Source organism: Octodon degus, unplaced genomic scaffold, assembly GCF_000260255.1.
Source record: "Octodon degus isolate 3935 unplaced genomic scaffold, OctDeg1.0 scaffold00121, whole genome shotgun sequence".
In the NCBI taxonomy this organism is placed as follows: domain Eukaryota; kingdom Metazoa; phylum Chordata; class Mammalia; order Rodentia; family Octodontidae; genus Octodon; species Octodon degus.
The window spans coordinates 288954-297686 of record NW_004524697.1 but is presented as its reverse complement, the minus strand read 5'-3'; the positions used below and the strand labels follow the sequence as shown (position 1 = coordinate 297686).

Below are 8733 nucleotides of genomic sequence, written 5' to 3'. Positions count from 1 at the left end.
CACTTGGGAAGCTGGAGATATGAGAATCACTACGAGTGCAATCTATGTAGTAAGACCCTATAGACCCTGTACTAAATACATTAAATAAATAAATAAATAAATAAATGATATGTATTTACATAATTTGTTATTTTTTTACTATTGTGTCATTCCATTGTGCAATGATCCGATAATATGATTGGTGTAATTTTTATTCATGTACATTTACTTACGTATGTTTTAGCAATTACGATGTAGTCTATTTTGGGAAAAGTTCATTGTACTGCTAAAAGGAATGAACATTCTATTGTTGGGTGAACACTTCTATAGATATCTATCAAGAGCATTTGCTCACAGGTTTTGTTCAACTGATATGATTTTGTGGAGTTTTGTCTAATTTAACTATCTACTTGTGACAGGAGGGTATGAGGGTATTGAATAATTGAAATATTTTCTTTATTTGTTACAGGACTTCACTGCACAATTCAGACTCATAGTGATTCTCCTGTCTCAGCTTCCCCAGCACTGGGACTATATGCATCCACCACCACACCGAGTTCTGGGGCCAGCCTGGCATGAAATACTAGGGATCGAACTTGGGTCCTTGTACTTGCCAGGCAGGCATTGCGTGTCTTTATTTGACCTTATGGAGTACTTCTTTCATGGAGTGGGATACAACATTGTTCAGTGCACATATGTAAGTTATATAGCTTTCTTTTGAAGTGTCCATTTACTGAATACCTAGTGACTTTCTTTGCTACTTTGGATTGATTTTGGCTTGAAGCCCACTTTTTCTGACAATGGGCTAGCTAAAACCGCTTTGGCAGAGGCTTAAGTTGCATGAAATTTTGTTTTCCATCCTTTGATTGTTAGTGAATGGATGTTTTTCTGATTTGCATGTGTTTCTTTTCTAAATTTCATTTCATTTTAAAGAATAAAAACAAAAACAAAAGCACAAATAGCCAAAACAAAAACAAAAAATACACAAAGTATATATTTTAAAAACAAGAATAGCAAATTAACAATTGTTACTTTACTTAATTTTATTGTAAGATATGTCACTCAGATTGTCAGATATAGGTTTTCAAGAGAGGATAATAACTGATCATTAAATTTTGCTTTCAATAAAACTTAATAAATTTTACTTTATTATTCTTTAATTTATTTTAAAAAGAATATAATAATAATTGATAAGACATTAAGAAACAGTACACATTTAGAAGAACAAAATGAGAGGTATTCAACCATGATGTTTGTATTGCACATTGCTGTCTTCAACGTAGTTGCTTATATTGGAGCTATTAACATATAGAGTTAATCAAAGTGAAAATTTTAAATATTAACTGCTATTAAAAAAACTAATGGAATTTAGCAATGCAATCATCCCAGCTATCCTGTATATATACTTGCATGATTTTGCCCCTTCTTTTTTCCCTACGTTTCCTATTTTTTCCTTTCTTTCCCTCACGTTCATTATTTATTATTTATATTCAGTTTCTTTCCGTTTAACTATATCTATTATACCTTTCAGATTTTATTTATTCTTTCAGGCTCTTACACTAGGGAAACAATAAGATATCTACATATGTGGGTCTGATTAATTTAACTTATGATTATAGCTTATAGTTTCATCCATTTATCTGTAAAGGCCTCAAGTTTATTTTCTTTATACCTGAGTAATACTCCACTGTATAAAAACAAAACAATGTTTTGATCCATTCCTCAGGTGATGGACACTTCGTTGGTTCCAAGATTTGTCTGGCAAATTGTGCTGTTATAAACATGGGGGCACATATATCACTGTGGTATGATGTTTTCAGATATTTTGGAAAAATACTCACAAGGGGAATAGCTGGGATTTCCAATCCTCATTTCTTGAGGAGTCTCCACATTGATTTCCACAGTGGTTGTACTACTCCACATTCCAAGCAACAGTGGAGAAGTTGTTCCTTATTCCCCACAGCCTCTCCAGCATTGTTTAGATGATTTCTTTATGATAGTCATTCTTTCTGGGGTGAGATAGTATTTCAATGTCGTTTTAATTTGCATTTCTAAAATGACCAGTGATGTGGAACATGTTTTTCATGTAGTTATTTGCCACTTGTATTTCTTCTTCAGAGAAGAGCGTATTCATTTAAGATGCCCATTTTGGGGTTGGGTCTTTGAATTTTAGGGGCCTGGTTTTTTTTAGTTCTTTATATATTTTTGATAGAAGTCCTTTGTCTGAATAATTGTTAGTTGAAATTTTTTTATTCCAATTTGTAGGTTGCTTTTTTACTTTGTTGGTGTTTTCTTTTCACATGAAGAAACTTCTCAAAAGATGAGATCCCAGTAGTTGATTCTTAGAAGTATTTCCCATGTAGTTTGGTTTTTGTTCATGAACTCTCTGCCTACTCCTATGTCTTCAAGTTTTCCAACTACTTTCTCTTCCTGGAGATTTAGTGTTCCTGTTTTAATGTTTAGATATTTAATCCATTTTATCTTTAGTTTAGTGATAGACCTGGGTCTAGTTTTAGTTTTGGGCATGTGGAGATCCAGTTTATCCAGCACCATTTGTTAAAGAGGCAATAATTCTCCTAGTGAATATCGTTGGCACCTTTGTTAATGATAAGATGGCCAAGTGTGCTTGTAGTTGTATGTGAATCTTCTAATCTGTTCCATTGATCCTTGGGACTTTTTTTTTGCCAGTACCATGTTAATTTTACCACAGCAGCTTTGTAGTGTAATTTCAAATCCAGATCGTAATGGCCCCTGCCTTGCCTTTGTCAGCCAGGATTGCCTTTGCTATTCCAAGTCTTTTCTGATTCCAAATAAATTTTAGGAATGTTTTCTGTAAATGTAGGAGGTACACTGATAGTATTTTCATAGTGATTAAATTAAATCTGCATAACAATTCTGGGAGTATGGCCATTTTCACCATGGAATTTACTTGGACCTCTGCATCATTGCTCTTCTTTTATGCTTCAGCCTGCTGCACTCACTTCTTCCTCCACTTGACTCTCATGGTGCAGAGGTTTCCAAGAAAATGGCATTAAAACCAGGCTCTGTATGTGTGTCATATATATATATATATATATATATATATATATATATTAGATTTTGTTTCTTGATCCATTCAGCCAATAAGTTTCTTTTGATTGAAGAATTGAGACAACTCATAGTGATAATTATTATTGGTAATCATTAACATTCCTGGCTTTGCCTTATTTTCCTGTAGTTGATTCTCTTTCCTTTTGGCTTAACTATTCACTTAATCTGGTGTAGTCATTGTATTAGATCTTTTGTCCTTGCTACATTCATTGTATCTTTTTTTTTTGTATTTTAGTGAAGGGTCTACAGATCAGACTTGTAGTGATCAATCTGTTTATAGCCTCCCAAGAGCTGGAATTACAGGTGCATGCCACCACACCCAGTCTCAATTGCTTTCTCAGTGCATCCTAGGGGCAGGGCCTGCATGGCAGGCCCAGGGACTGAACTCCCAGCCCCTGTGCCTGCTTTCAGGCACTTTAATCCATTGAACTATTTGGCCAGCTGGTTGTCTCTTTCTAGTGCATACTTCAGAACTTTTGGTAGTCATAGTACAAAAATTCTTGGTTACAAATTTCTTTAGATGAAATTGTCACAGAAATGTCTTCTTTGTCCAGCAATTATTTGGAAGATAGTTTCTTAGGATATATCAGTCTGTGTTGGAAAATCATGGGTTGGGCATCTTGAAACACTTCATCTCAATCTCTTTGACTGTTAAGGTTTGTGTTAAGAATGCTTTTGTAATTTTAATAGGTTTTCCTTCACATGTAATTTGTTTCTTTTCTCTAACACCTTTTTGTTTCTTTATCTTCTTATGTTTCTATTTTATGCTTTTTAGATGCTTATGCTGATAGTGATTTTGTCTTGATATTCTTGGGGAATGGTCTAAAGGCTTATTATATATATTTTTAAATAGAGTCTTATTGTGTACTTCAGTCTGGCTTTGAATTCACTGTGTAGCCCTGACTGGCCCCAAACTCACAGTGATTCTCTTGCCTCAGCCGAATGATTGCTGGGATTACAGCCATGGGCCACTGTACCCTCCAGGATTGTTAATAGAGCAAAGGCAATTATATCCAAAGACAGCCAATTAATATCAACAACTCTATCTCCTTGGCAATAGCAATAAAATGAATAACAATAGTACCATCAAAAGCAAACTAGATATTAACATACTCTTAACCACTGAAAACAAATTTGAAATTGTAATATGCACACTAAGACAGAACAAATATTGATCTAGAGTAAATATCTAGTAAATGTAACAACTTTACCTCCACTAAAATGCATAGTACACATTTCCTATAATCACATTATTCTTCCTTTGGACATCAGAATATCTTAATCCTATCCAAATGTAATGTAGAATTTAATGATGTATTCTTACCTTCAAGGCCCTGAATTTTTAATGCAAGCTTATGTAATGTGATCAACAGTTCATAGTGACAAGCATTTTTAGTAAAATATTAAATTAAAACATTTATTTCCAAAACCTGTAGAATATTGATTTTTAAGAACTTTATGAGATGCTCACTTAAAAAAATAAGATATTAGAGATCCATACAGTAGATAAAAACATTACAACTTTTATAATCATTGTAGAAAAATTAAATAAAGAAATGGGAGTTTGAAAATAGAAAATGCAAAAGAAAATTCACATGAATCACTTAGAAAATTTTTATGAATAATTATTGAAAAATGGGACAAAATTAGGAAAGTAGAAGACTTGCTTATTGAAAAAAAGGATGACTGTCTCATCTGCCTTTTCAGCTGATTTAAAATTCAATTGAGCTTGGCTTACATAGACTTTGAAGGAGAAAATAAATGTTAAGAGAGTAGTATGTATTTGCAGAGGATCAAAGTATTAGGTTGTAAAGAACACTGGCATTTTATTTGTTTTCTGAAATTCTTCAATGGAGAATAAGTGAAATGTAAGGAAATGAAGTTGAACTTCTTGGCAGAGCCTTGTTTAGACTTGATGATCTTCTTGAAAGTACAGAGCAGGTGACAACTTTCACAACTTCAAAGTTCCCAGAATGATAGATGCTTCACTTCCCCTCTTGCCTCCCCTCCTTAGGTTTGCTGAAACTGGATCTGCATTTTAAAAAGACCCCATGATGGTTCTATGAACATTAAAATATAAGAAACATTGTCACACTCTTCTTATATTGCTTTTAGTTGTTTTTCACAGCTGTTTAGTTGCCTAAGAATGTAGTCCCCAAGCACAAGAATTTGTTCTTGTTTATTTGTGAGAGTCTCTTGGCAAGAAGTTTCAGTAAGAATAAAACAAAACCTTTTATTTTTCTTTCTTTTGGTTTCAGCACATAATAGGAATCTTAGCAAAAATGACAACAAAATCTTTTTAAAAAGTTGATTAGTTTGAGAGCAACATTGTTTTATTAACTTTCCAGAATAATCATCACATAGTATATCCCATTTCTTTGAAATAAATAATCCATGAATTAAATAGTTGATCGTGTGAATTTGAAGAAATTCTAATAAATTCTAGTGTTTTGAAAAATCAACTGTAGAAAGTCACCTCAAATATCTTTTGGAAACAGACAAAACCTAAATCAAATATTAAAAAATAAACTTCGTGAATGTGGCACAGAATATGCACTCATTAAATACTTGTTGCACAAATGAGATTGCCAAACATGGTTTTACTGAATACATGTCTGTATATTGTGAAAATCCTAGTTAAAATTTAGATAAAGTGGGCTTGGTGAGTGAGTCTTTGCCTGTTGATACATTCTCCTAATAAATAAAAAACATATGATTAATTTCCTTTTAGTGTCTTATCTTCAGACTCATAAGTTCCTAGTTGACTCTGATGGTCTAATACATCAGTCTCCATAAAGAACCAGGGTTGTAGTGCCATGCTTATAGATTTAATGAGAAATGGACGTATTTCTATAACCAAATATATGGCTCCCTGTGGAGCCCAGCCAAAGCCCAGAACTACAGGATCATCTTTGTGGCACAGAGGTGGCAGCAGCTAAGTAGGGTGGGATAGTCTGCCTGGAAGCCTCCAGGTGCATAAGGGGAGGTGCCCAGACAGAACTGAGGGGAACTAATTTAAATTGAGAATTCTCAATTTAAGATCCGCTTTGTTATACAGCTATAATGTTTGCTCCTATAATCTGAAGTACAAACCCATTAGTTACAAAAGTTTGTCGATTTCTAAATTTAGAAATTAGCTGTTAATTAGTATTTTTAACTATACTATGGGAAATAGGAAACCATATCAGCTTTAACTGCATGTTTTCCCTTGGGTATTAATACCAGGAGGTGCTTGGGTAATAACCTCACCAAAGCCCTACACTGAAGGACAGAGGACAGTTCAAAACGGAAACCAATATCTCACTCTCAATCAATAGAGAAGGCAAATTTTGGGACACACACAGAACAAGAACTTCTGACATAGGAGAGATGCCTGAAAAACAGACTCTTTACAGAGAGGGTTTTACTTCAGTGATACAGTTACCTACCACTGAACTTTCACAAAAAGTTATCACAAAAATCAAAATAAAGAATTCTCTCTGAAATAGAAAATGATGAAGAAGCAAAATACATTCTCAAGCCCCGAGGTCACTAGAACAAACTCAGGAGACATCAGCATAGAAGAAATTAGAAGCCAGAAACCTGAAATCTCTGAAATAATAACAAGTGAAGTAAAAAAAAGTGCAGAAGAGTTTAAAGGAAATCAGATCAGAAATAATCTCACAGGTAAAGAAAGAAATGATATCTGCATCATGTTCTAAAGAAGACAATGATTTCAAAAAGGAGGAAAATAGAAAAATGATGGAAACCTTGAATGAGCAATATAGGAAATAAATAGAATGTATGAAGCAGATTCGCAGAGATATACAAGAAATTAAAAATTCCACTGAAAGTTGGCAAAACCCTTTGAATGAAAGTGAAGATAGGAACTTTCCAGAACGCACCGAGAGGTAGAGGAGTGGTGGCTGCTTGACATGCGCACAGCTACGCACTTCTTTCTGCCTACCCCACCGCAGCCTAGCCCACTCGCTGCCTGTTGAAAATGGTGAAAGAAATGACTTAGTATGGTGCTTTGGGGGTCATACCCAATGCTACCTAAGAAGAACTAAAAAAGGCTTATAGGAAACTGGCTTTGAAGTACCATCGTAAAGAGTCCAAATGAAGGCAAAAAGTTTAAACCAATTTCTCAAGCTTACAAAGTTCTCTCTGATGCCAAGAAAAGGGAATTATATGACAAAGGAGAACAAGCAATTAAGGAGGGTGGAGCATGTGGCAGTTTTGGCTCCCCCATGAATATTTTTGATACATTTTTTGGAGGAGGAGGAAGGATGCAGAGAGAAAGGAGAGGTAAAAATGAGGTGCATCAGCTCTCAGTTACCTTAGAAAATTTATATAATGGTGCCACAAGGAATTTGGCTCTGCAAAACAATGTGATTTGTGACAAATGTGAAGGCTGAAGTGATAAGAATAGAGCTGTGGAGTGCTGTCCCAACTGCCAAGGTACTGGAATACAAATAAAAGTTCATCAGATAGGACCTGGAATGGTTCAGCAAATTCAGTCTGTGTGTATGGATTGCCAGGGCCATGGAGAATGCATCAGCCCTGAAGACAGATGTAAGAGCTGCAATGGAAGGAGGATAGTTAGAGAAAAGAAGATTCTAGAAGTTCATATTGACAAAGGCATAAAAAATGGCCAGAAGACAACATTCCATGGAGAAGGAGACCAAGAACCAGGGCTGGAGCCAGGAGATATCATTGTATTAGATCAGAAGGGCCATGCTGTTTTTACTTGACAAGAGGAAGATCTTTCATTGTGTATGGATATACAGCTAGTGAAGCACCGTGCGGCTTCCAAAAGCCAATATCCACTCTTGACAACCGAACAATTATCCTCACCTCTCATCCATGTCAAACTGTCAAGCATGGAAACATCAAGTGTATGTTAAATGAAGGTGTGCCAATTTGTCATAGACCATATGAAAAGGGTTGTCTAATCGTTGAATTTTAAGGTAAACTTTCCTGAAAATGGCTTTCTCTCTCTTGATAAACTCTCATTGCTGCAAAAAACTCTTACCTGAGAGGAAGGAAGTAGAAGAGACTGATGAAATGGATCAGGTAGGACTGGTGGACTTTGATCCAAATCAGGAAAGACGACACCATTATAATGGAGAAGCCTATGAGGATGACGAGCATCATCCCAGAGGTGGTGCTCAGTGTCAGACCTCTTAGTGGGGCCAGGGAATGATGCTCACTTCTGGCACATAGTGTGCAGTTGTGAGTGTGTGAAGAACTAGCATCATCATATACGTACTACTTGCTATTGTTTTTGTTTCAATATTTAATTGTAGTATTGTTTTAAAAGTTAAATGGAGAATAAACAGAAACACAAAAGCTCTGACTTTGTCCTGTATGTATGATGACTTCAGTGTGCAAGATGAAGTTTCATACCTGTAAAAAGTCCCTAAGCCTGGTGTCTGTGAGGCCAGGCCTTGTGATCGATTTCAGTTGTGTACATGGACAAGCTTAGACTGAAATGCTAGATATATGTGTTGACTTTAGTGTATGACCCTGCATTGTGAAGCTATGGATTAAGACTGTATTTAACTGGCAATCAGACAAAGGAAACATTTTATGGAAGTGTTGGTCTGTCTATAGTTATTTGTATTAAGTGAGACTCATTGCGATGACTCTGCATTTGACTGCTTCAACTATTACTTGAAGGTG

At 35.2% G+C, this 8733-nt stretch overlaps 1 pseudogene; it reads left to right on the top strand.

Moving 5' to 3' along the window:
* Nucleotides 1-7051: 7051 nt before the first annotated feature.
* On the top strand, nucleotides 7052-8238 carry LOC101584074 (annotated as a pseudogene).
* Nucleotides 8239-8733: the final 495 nt, after the last annotated feature.